We start from the raw sequence: 11,592 nt of genomic DNA on the forward strand, positions 1-11,592 counted from the left end.
TGGATATTTTTCTAAGTGGTAAGAGAAGTCCCAGTAGGAGGTGAGGCCAAATTGGATAACTGGATTCAATTTTCTCCATAATAAATTTGAAATTTGAATCTGAACACAAACCCCAGTATTCTCTCTGAAAAAAAATTTAGTCCCGTTGTCAGACATCTTCTTATATTATGCCCTGAGATTTGACCTTTTGAATTAAAGCTGGAATTTTTTTTGGCTGTCCTTTATTCCATAAGCACATTAAAAAAAAAAATAAATCAATAATTCAGTAATACTATTTCCAAAAATGAACAGTACATTTAGTGATTAGCTACTGAATCAGTAATGTGAGCCAGTTTAAATTTTTTGTTCAATCTTCTAATATTCACCCTCCCACGCTAAAACCCCAAAATTCTAGATAAAACTATGATCTGTCACCTGCTATTGAAAGGGGAGAAAAGGCTTGTTGCACATTTGTGTCATCTCTAACCAGCAACTCTGTGAAATCTATAAACTACACAGAGACAGAACCTGCCAGCATCTGCTGCTTCTGTTTCCTAAAAATAGACATCACTTCAGCAATAGGCAGATAATGAACAACAGTTGGGAGACTGTGAGCTTAGACAACAAAAGCAAAGTTGTTTAGCCAAAATGTTAGGGACAAGAACTGGATGGTAGTATGTATCCTATGTATATTAATGTACATCTGTTACAATAAGCAATTATATTATTGTTTATATATATATAATATATATATTTATATATATATTATATATATAATATATAATATATTATAAAGAACTATTGTGTATATATATATACACAATAGTTCTTTTCACCACTATTTTTTTTCAGAAGTTGCCTGGAAATAACCTTCGTGTTGCCTTAATTTTCCCTATGAAAAATACTATTTAGGATTAAATTTACATATGTGGTCATGAGCCTCCATTATTTTAAATTAAGAAACCCTTTCTTCTCCCTTGTTTTTGGTTTTGTTTTTTGGGGGGATATTTTGTTGTTGTTGTTGTTGTTGTTGTTGTTGTTTTTATTCCTAGTCTTTTTGAATAAGAAAAAGAAAAATTCCTGTCTTTCTGCCAGGAGTTGCATACAGTATTCTAGATGAGAAATATCAGTATGTAGTATTTCTTATTTAACTTTTGTTTTCTGGACTTTTCATGTTTTCCTAATGTTTCATCTACATTATCGTTCTAGTGGCCAACGTATCAGGACAGCTTTGTTTTGAAGTTTCTGTTGTGCAGCAGGTTGTGAGTACAGTTTTCAGTCCTTAAGATGTTCTTTTCATAATATCCCTTCTTAATTGTAGAGCTGTCAAAATGCAGGTTTTGTCTTGATCTCTTTGATTTGGTGGGAGTTTTTTGTTTGTTTTTTATTTAGTTTTCCAAATTTTTTATAAACCAGTAAATCATTGAAAGTGTATGTCGCTTACCAGGTATTATTTTGATTCCCTTTTTTAAATATGCTGACTACCTTTTAATTTTCTGATTTTTTATTTCTTTAATAATGTTATTCTCCTCTTTTGCTATCTGCTAAATTTTTTTCGACCATGCTTTGTATTTTTGCTTTGTATTATTTTGCAATTCCAGAATGAATATATTTCCCAAAGACAATTTCCAGCTCCTTGTGGTAATAAAGACAATTTCTGTTTCCCTGTGGTAATACCTTGGTATGAGAGAATATTTCCATTACAGACAGGTTTCAGCAGTTTGAATACTTGCCATGTTTTCTCAATCTTCCTCCTCCCTACCCTCTTCCTTCCCCCTTCCCCATCTCCTCAAAAAAACCCTGCTTTGTTGTTTTTTCTTTCACCAATCACAGTGTGCTTCATTACCTGGTAAAACATTTTAAGAGATTATCTGGTAGATCATCACTGCCAGCCTGATGTGCTCTCTGGAGAAGTGTGCTGCTTACGGGAAGTTCATATCATGGATGTCACCCAGGAAACTAGGAAGCCTCATACACTCCACTGACTATTATCCACCGCCGGTGTTTCATGTGGACACCAGTGATATAGCCAGGAGCAGTCTGAGGGCTACCAAGGAGTATTACAGAACTGTGGTAGTCATGGTAAAGGACTTTGCAGCACAGGCAGTTTTATCATCAATCCACCCGGTCAAGGCAAAGGAGTTTGAAAGGGTCAGTCAAATCTGGTGAGTCAATGAATGGTTACAGGACTGGTGCCACAGCCAGAGGTTCAGCTACTTAGACCATGGGACTCACCCTGAGAAACCTGGTATACTGGGGACTGATGGGATCCATCTGTCAGAGAAGGGGAAGAGCATCTTCAGTCACAAGCTTGCCAAGCTGGCGAAGAGGGCTTTGAACTAAAGTTGCTAGGAAAGAGGAACCTCAACCCATCGCACTTCTGCCAGTTTGATGACAGTGCTGCGAGGAGATGCCCAGAGTGTGGAGAGATATCACAGGTCAGCAGGAGAGCACCTAAGAACAGCACAAAGGAATTCCTGACACTTCAGCCAGTAAGCTGGCTTCATCAGGGGTCCAACTGAAATGTCTCTGTGCACAAAAGGCATGGGCAATAAGAGGAGTTAGAGAAATGCCCCTGCCTGTGGGATTTATTGGCATCACAAAGACATGGTGGGATGGCCCCTATGATTGGGGTGTTGGAATGGAAGGGTACAGGCTTTTCAGGTTCAAGACCATCTAAGGAACCTCAACGTGCACAAGTCTATCGGACCAGAGGAGATGCATCTGCAGGTCTTGAGGGAACTGGTAGATGAACATGCCAAGTCATTATCCATCATATTTGAGTAGTTGTGACAGGTTGGTGAAGTTCCTGCTGCCTGGAAAAGGGGAAATAGAAGCTCCATTTTTAAAAGAGCTAAAAAGAAAAACCCAGGGAGCTGCAGGCCAGAAAATGTGACCTCAGAAACTCTGTTATGGCACAGGGAAAATAAGGTGATTGGTAACACCAGCATGGCTTCACGAAGGGAAAATCATGTCTGACAAATATTGTGGCCTTCTATGGTGGGATTACAGCACTGGTCAATAATGGAAGAATGACTGACATCACCTACCTGGAGTTGTGCAAGTCATTTGACACTGTCCTGCCCAACATCCTTGTCTCTAAACTGGAGAGGCATGGTCACGCCCAAAGAGTTGTGGTCAATGGCTCAATGTCTAAGTGGAGATCAGTGACAAGTGGTGTTCCTCAGGGGCTGCTATGGGGACCAGTGTTGTTTTTTGTCAGTTACATGGACAGTGTGATTGAACGCACCTGTAGTGAATTGCCAAAAACACCAAGCTGTGAGGTGCGATCAATGCACTGGAGGGAAGAGATACCATCAAGATTAATTTAATTAAGAGTATGCAGTAACTGAATTTGGATGACAACAGTGCTGTGATTTAGTTTTGTAGCCTTTGAGCAATGTATTTAATTTCTCAGGTTGTCCTTGTTTCATTAGGGAGAAATGGAAATAGATAGTGTTTTAGCAATTAGCTAAGTAAAATCATGGTATTATGATTTTTTTCTTTCTTTTTTATAACCTTGATTAGTAATTTTGTGTGATCTGTTGAGATCTGGTTAAGAGGTTTTTTTTTTATTTCATCATTAATTGGTATAGGTTCAGGTGTTAAAACTTGGCTCTTCAAAATTTTTAGTGAAAACTAGAATCCTGTCTTATCCACTTCCACAGTGACTCAGACTAGTATATATTCTCAATTTTAATGAAAGATCAGATAATGTCAAGTGACTGCATTAAAGTCAAGTCAAAGCCTTTCATGAAATATTATAATGGTGCTGCCCATCTTACAGGAATTTCACTGAGACCTTTAATCTTGACTGTAATACACCTAAAGGAAAAATATCTTATTCTTGCTTGGTTTCCCAAAAAGCACATCAAATTATTGTTTAATGAAATTACTGTTCTGTGTTATTTAGAAATTTAAATGAGAAATTTAGGGGATAGTGCAATTGCAGTTTTCTCAAGTTTTGAGGGTATTTTTAGGTGGTGGTGTTTTTTCACCTGTTGAATTTTAAGTTCTTTATCAAAGCATCCTATTTTCTACATGTATTCTCTGAGGAAGATGTACGAAAAAAAACCCAAGTGCTCTCAGAACTTTATAGCTGAATGATTAGCTTCATCTTTAAATAGCAGATTGTTAAAGAATTTTATTTTGATGGAGACATTTTTCACATGATTCAAATTTTGTGTTCGCCTTTCTGTTTTTTTCATAAAATAAATAAAACTGCATGAATTAATTATTCATTTCAAATCTATGACTTTTGGCCTTGGGGTTTATTTATTTTTATTTTTTTAAAATATTATTATTGTTTCAGAAATGAAACAAACAAACAAACAAAGCAAATGGAAATGGAAACTAAGGCTAAACTTAGTTATTCGGTTTTTGCTTAGAGTATGCATTATGTGTCAAATGTTGTTAAGCAAATTTCTCAGTGGTATGTTTTAATTCATAACAACATGAGAAGTGTTCAATATTTTCCACCTGTATTTAAAATGAACTACTACTAATACAGCTTTATTCTTATGACATGAGTTATTGCTTCCTTTTTATTCTGCCTAATACTATGCATACTTTGCTATATTCACTAAGCAATCAATAGTTTTAAGAGCCTTTACTAATTGCCTTTCTTTGTTTTTCTATTTTGAATTGCTCTGCATGTCAAACCACAAGCTTTTCTTAATACTGCATAAGTTCTCACAATTGTTTCAAATTTCACATAAGCTTGAAGTGTTAGATAATGACAGAAATGTGGCCTATACTTTAGTTCACATCATATTCCACTCATTAACAGAGCAATCATTTACTTCAAATTGAATTTAAATTGATCATTGTCAATATTCTCATTGCCAGTCTTTTGCCTTTTGTGATCCTTGTGTCATGTGGTAATCTGCAAACTGCCTTGCTAAAATCAGTGAATTATGATAAGTATCTGAATATTGGCAACCTATATTAAATAATACACTTCTGAATGTTTCAGGCTTTTCCTTATGGTCATTTGTACTACTGACAAAAGTCTCATAAATGCCTCAATCCAATTCTTAAATGGAGATGCTCTCATGGTATATCTCACTGCATTCATATCCTGCGGATAAAATTCACTGACTCTACTTAAAACAACTCTGCTGTTCAAAATCAGATGCTCTTTTATTTCTTCTCAGTATTTCCTTTAGGATCTGGGAATGTAATTAATCTGGGCTTGGTACTTTGTCAATTTTGCATAGTTCTCATTTCCTGATTATCTGCATTTGTGAAATTATGCCTCCATACTGTGTTGACAGGAGCATCTATAACTAATATACTGCTTGAATATCAAGAAGTTTTTTATGTTAAACATGTGATACTGTGAATGCAGAAATCAAGGCAGACAGCAATAGTGGTTCCCACATTTCACTGCAAAAAATAGAAGGAAGAAGCCCATTAGGAATAGACTAGCCATGGTTAGTATCATAAAGATTTCATTGCAATTCTTTTTACAAGACCTCCTATTTCCTTTTTGATTTTAAGAACTTGAGAACTTTTGGGAACTTCCCAACATTTATCCCCAAGCCGTTTGCGAGCAAGTCACTTGTTTTAAATGGTCAGTTATCTTACCCATAATGGCCAGCTAAAATCAGAGCCAAAAATATAGACTTGAAATCTGATATTCTAATGAAGCAACACTAGCAGCTGACATTTCTCTTAACTGAAGAGATACTGAATATTCTCTTTTTCCTACGAAACTGCCCTCAAATGTCCCTAGAGATATGGTTACTTTACTTCTGATGTATCAGTATGACATTAGCGTCATCCAAGAAGGCTACGTTTCCAAAATCTACCTTGGAAATGTGTAATGAGTCAGACATTACACTTTTAAACCCAGTTCCATCTGACCTGTGTATTTCATGGTATGTAGACACAAATAAAGGTAAATCTTACAAAGGTAATATGGTTATATACAGAGTTGTGCCATTTTATTTACCAGTTCAACACAAATATTATTCCCTGAAAAAAACAAAGAAGCAGAAGGACTGGTTATGGTTCTGAAATATTCTTCTTTTTATTTATATCATAACTGATCTATATGTGGTATTACTATATAAAATTATGAACAGAAATATAAATTTTGAATTAAAAGGAAAATACATACCTTAGAGGTAAAATAACACGTAGCAAATCCTGGCATTTTCAGAATAAACCAAAATATACATAATTAATGTATTTGATGAAAATGATAAAATAGAAAAGAAAGATACAAAAATCTGAACACCCTGTTCCATGACTGCAAATGAAAAAGTTTAAAGTAAAGACTCTAACTGAAGGCAGAATTAGACCGTTCATATATTCATTGTGCGAGCCAATTTATACCTAACTAGGTGGCTTGCTTCTGTGGCTTGTCAGAGTGTTACTGTCTTTTCATTTAATTGTACATTAGAAAAAAGCTTCTCCTCTCTCAGGTCATGATTTAGCTTGACATATACAACACAGTAAATTTCTGGGTTCTTATAGCTGCCTCTCAAGTATGTATGAGTTAAACATTTACTAAATGTGGAACAGAATTGTTAGCACCCTTTGCCTTAATTTATTTTTTCTATGTCACGCTGCCTGTAATTTTGAATAACTGCTTTTACGTGCTGTGAAGAACAGTAACCACTGAGTATTGTGGTTTTGTTCAAATCCTATTTGTTGTTATGGAAACAGCAACCCTATTAAGCTTCCTGCTGTAGATCTCTTATATAAGACATTATTTAAAATGTTCAGCAGCAAAGATAGAAGGATAACATAAATTCAAATAATACTTGGTTTGACTGTTACTACTTTATAGCCTTAAGATGTTTTAAACGGAGAATACATATAATGGTTACCAGACTCTTCTTCAGTCTTCTGAAATTGGGTTGTTTTCTAACATTTGACTGGTAACGTATTTTATATATATTTTTAATCGGAGTCAAGTTTTAAAAAAGTGCTGTCTCTAGTTTCACGTGAATTCATGTGAATTCAGTGGTCTAGGTTCTTAAAACTGTGTAAAAGAACTGCACAGGTAGGATGCATGGCTATGTAGTGATGCTAGCGATTCCGTAAAGATGCTTTATGTGTGCTGTGGAAGACTGCTTGTTAGATACTGCTGGCAGTACTATTTCTTTGTGGAAATTACTAAGATTTGGGAGTTTGCCATAAATATTCAGTACTTTTTTTAGGATAAAGTGAAAGAATCAAGTGCTCTCTTTTTTATTTTTTAATTAAAAAAATAAAATTTGGCAACTGATGTCTGGGTTCTGTATGAGCACATATCAGCATCAAAGTTGGAAGAGTTTGCACTCTGAGCATGCAAGAGAAACATGAATGAGGGCATAATTACAGTGCACAAGCGATAGTAGTGAATGATGGTTTGAAACATTTTCTGTATGTGTGCCTGGGGTAAGAATTAGTTTGGAGTGAGAACCTAAGTGAAATCAGAGAAGAAAAAATATACTAAATAAAAATGAGAATGGAAACAAGAGAAGAATCTAGTAACAGGCCAGGGAAGAAATCAGAGTGGAAACTTTAGAAATAGTGGGTTTGGCCCACAACCTGTAAACCCAGAGCAGTGCTCCGGAAAGGATCTGAGGGCAGGGGTCTTAAAACGTAACAGAGAAAGACTTGAGAAAATAGTAAATACGGACAGGAAAAGTTTTTTGAAAATACTGAGGTTTATGGCTCTTCCCAGTCCAATTTTTGCTGCTCAGGAAGGGGTTGAACAAACTGCAATAAATATATGATGGGAAAAAAGGACCTGACTAAATTCTAAGGGTTTTCTGAATATCTGAGCTTCATACTTTTCTCTTCTGCTCTTGACAGATGATTTCTGTGTCTAGGTGGTTTCTGCAGTGACTGTGTCTCTCATGCATATGTTGCTCTGAATTCAGAATTTATTAATTCTAGGCCAAGTCCTGACTTCATTGCATGCAGCCATTTGTTAATGTGGATTCATTCACCATAATCCTAATTCAGGTTTTTGTTTTGCTTTTCTTGTTTTTATCAGCCTTGCAAATGAACATCAAAAGACTACACAGGAGGAAATTTAACCCCATCAGGAGGAGATAAATATTATTAATATTTGTTTTAATATTATGGCAGAATTTTAGCCAGAGGTTCCCAGGAACCTTACATAGTCTCATTTCTACATCAACATAACATGTATTTTGTGCCAGTCTGCAAATGAACTGAACAGACAAATGTATACTATCAATTTCAGAATTAAAATATGTTTATCTCACTTACTAATTAAAATAGTACAGCCTGAGAGAAAAAATAATTAGTTACTTGTAATGTATAGTCTGGGGTCAGAGAACATACAAACATATATGCTAAAATGCCTGTATCTATTATTGCTTCATTTTACCTCATTGAAAAATACGAGTACACGAAACAGTGTCAAATAATAAACACAATAAATTCTTTCACTGAATAAATCAGAACCACTCAGTTTGTAAATAATTATTTGAATTAGGTCTTAAATAGAGTTGTATTTCATGTTTGATTTTGTTATGTTTGCTCTTTTATTTGGCATAAAGTATTTTGATGGGAATTTTAGAAAATTATGTTCTGGCTTTTGAACATTTTAAAATCTGCACTAAAATAAAATAATAATTACACAGACAACATATTAGAAAGGGAAAATTAACAGAAATTACCAGTTATGATAATATCAATATTAATGATCTTGTATACTTTCATGTCCAAAAGTTGCTAACAGGAGACAAACATCTTTTTGAAATATAAGGAAGGCACATAGTATTATTTGGCAAAGTGCCACTGAAGTCCCACAGGAATGATTATATGTATCTTGGTTTCTTCTTGTAACTCCAGAGAGTTAGGCTGAGATTATAAACAGATTACTTAGGGGCGATGATTAACTGTAGTCCCCTAATTCTTTGTGGTCTAGGGTAAACCATAGTTTCACACTGACTCTGCAGGCTGGATGTGAATGATTCATTTAAGAATAAACATGGAATCAAAACAAGAATAAAATATAATTAAGGAGAATGAGTGCTTTATATACTTTTAATGCTTTCAACTCTCACCCACAACACAACTTAGAGATTAGCAGGGGTCTCACACATTTAAAGGAATAAAATGCTGAAAATAAATCCTATCCATTTATAGTTTGTTTACTGAAAATGTATATGCTTCTCCTGGTTTTAAAGCTGCAGTTACACTTCCATGCTTGTTCTTGAATTAAGTAACAAAGTAAAATTATAATGGAGGTAAAGCTTTTGTATAACCAATGAAGGTAAAATTGGGTTGAATAGAGTGAGCATCATTGAGCTTCATATACCTGTATTTATGTCTTACATTAATATGGATAAATCCACATTTAAAATTATACAGGTCTTTTGAAATGAAGACACAGCAAACACTATTTTATAGTACAGAGTTTAAAACTAAGTATAACAACTGTATTTCTCTTAATTGAGCTCTACTGGGAAATACATTTTTCATTTGTGAGGCTTAAAGAGAAAGTCAGTATGGATTGTGGCATTGTAATTCAGTACTGTGCAGTCCAGTGTCTCATACTACCTTGTTTTGACACTAAGAGTGTTATTCTTGTCAATTGCTTTTGAGGTTTACACAACGTCAGATGTTCAAAACTCTTCAACAGAGAAATGTGATTCAGAAAAAAGTCATGTGTAATGAAGGGAAAATGGGCTACAATATGTATTCCAGCTATTTATTAAAGCTGAATCTTAAAGTCTACACAATTGATTTTAAAATAACAGCTAAAGGAGATAGCTGCCTGTTCTGTCATTATTATGATACGTCTAGGATTTTCTTTGGAGATGCCAAGACAGTGAGTTAGTAAGCTTCATATGGAATACTCTAACAATGGTAATCTGATATTTAAATCATGTCACATTCATCTATTGAGCAAAATGTGATGGCTGACATAGTCTAAAAAAAAAAAAAAAAGACATCTTTAAACAGAAAAAGTGTATTTGTTCTCTGGTATATATGCAAACGTTGTGACCTTCAGGGAAGTTCTCTCTCACTCTTCTTCATGTGGTAACACAGCTGGTTTAGGACCCATCCTTTATTATTATATTCCCTTAAACTGGCTTAAACTTTTGCTCTGCTACTTTGATCTCTATGGGATATTTATTTTGATCTGGTAAGCTCCTCAATTCCTAGGAAAACAAATAGAATTAAAAAGAAGGGATTATGAAGGTATAAAGCTTAGCAAGAATAAGATTCTAAATATGATCTGGAAGGACATGTCTGGTGTAAGATTTACTTATTAAATCTGAATAATTTTAAAACTGAATTTCTTAAATAACGTCATAAGCTCGTAAGTAAAATTATTGTTCAAATAGTAAGATTTTATGCATTCTTGGGAAATTTATTTAAAATACATATGAGTTAATTTATAAGGATTTAGTGATCCAGCACTAAATGGGGTTTCATAAAATGTGCCCTCTGGTAATGTTAGCTCCAGACTGTGATTTGCAAGTTGTTTTATGAGAACATGCTAAAGTGTATGTCCCTGAATTTCCAAAATCTCTGTGCGAAGCTACCTTTTTCAAGATCCATCAGTTGACTAAAGCTATTTTCTTCTGTCACTCCTGATTAGAACATTACGTGTGAAAATACATTTTCAACATTAAATGTTTTGCATTTAGAAAGTATTTGCCAATTCTTATGTTTTACTAGACTTCACTAAGTTATCCTTAATTCTAAGTTCATTTTTGAAAGAAAACACATGCAAAAATACTTTAAAAAGGTTTGTATTAACCCACAACCACAATACAGAAATGAGCATATTTTGTTCATCAGATCAGAAGACATTTATATTTATTTTAAACTTTAACAAGAAATGAAAGCAGCTATGTATGTAACCCTGAAGAGCTTGCTTGTATTTACTGAGCATTTTACATTCCATGTTTACAAGCTAGACATCTATTACCAAGTTGCAGCAGTCAGCTGGAATCCTTACTAAATAGATTTGTATTAATACTATACTCTAGTAGTTCAAACTATTTGGACAAAATAGACTCTTAAATTCTTACAATCCAGAGCAATTTTTTGAATTAAAGGAAATTGAAAGCTTTCAAGTATTTTCAGATTGAAGTGGATCATTTGAAAATAATCAAATAGATAAAATCCATACCAATTTTCATTCTTGCTAAAGATAAAGTGTATTTAAAATGGAAATGAAACATTTAAAATACATATTTAAACTTCATGACTAGAATTTTTATTTTCAGCAGGGAAAAAAAATCCCAAATTAAAAATTAAAAAGGGGGGGGGGGGAATTACATTTTTTGGGTGTTTGTGTCTTTAACAATTTATCCCTTTAGATGTTCCTTTGCACATTCAGACAGAACCAAAAGGGAAAAAATATTCTTTTAAACATGGGGTCACTTAGCCACCTGTTTAACACTACTCTATTTTTTTCACATACAAATGTTGATTACATTTTTTGAAGTATATGAAAGCATTTGCCATGCTGGTGGTCATCATAAGCAGCGAGACAAAATTCTATAGAAAATTTCTGTTCTATATTAACTTATGTTGGGGAAACAATGACAAACACAATATGTCTTAATACTTCATAAATATTGTATTGCTTTTGTCACATTGTAGCATCATCACACAAAGGTA

At 34.1% G+C, this 11,592-nt stretch overlaps 1 long non-coding RNA gene across 1 annotated transcript; it reads left to right on the forward strand.

Moving 5' to 3' along the window:
* The first annotated feature begins 2,568 nt into the window (after positions 1 to 2,568).
* On the forward strand, positions 2,569 to 7,481 carry LOC115600555. Its single transcript, XR_003989036.1, has 3 exons — positions 2,569 to 2,643; positions 7,152 to 7,157; positions 7,471 to 7,481. It is a non-coding gene; the product is annotated as an uncharacterized LOC115600555 (long non-coding RNA).
* The last annotated feature ends 4,111 nt before the right edge of the window (positions 7,482 to 11,592 follow it).

Source organism: Strigops habroptila, chromosome Z, assembly GCF_004027225.2.
Source record: "Strigops habroptila isolate Jane chromosome Z, bStrHab1.2.pri, whole genome shotgun sequence".
In the NCBI taxonomy this organism is placed as follows: domain Eukaryota; kingdom Metazoa; phylum Chordata; class Aves; order Psittaciformes; family Psittacidae; genus Strigops; species Strigops habroptila.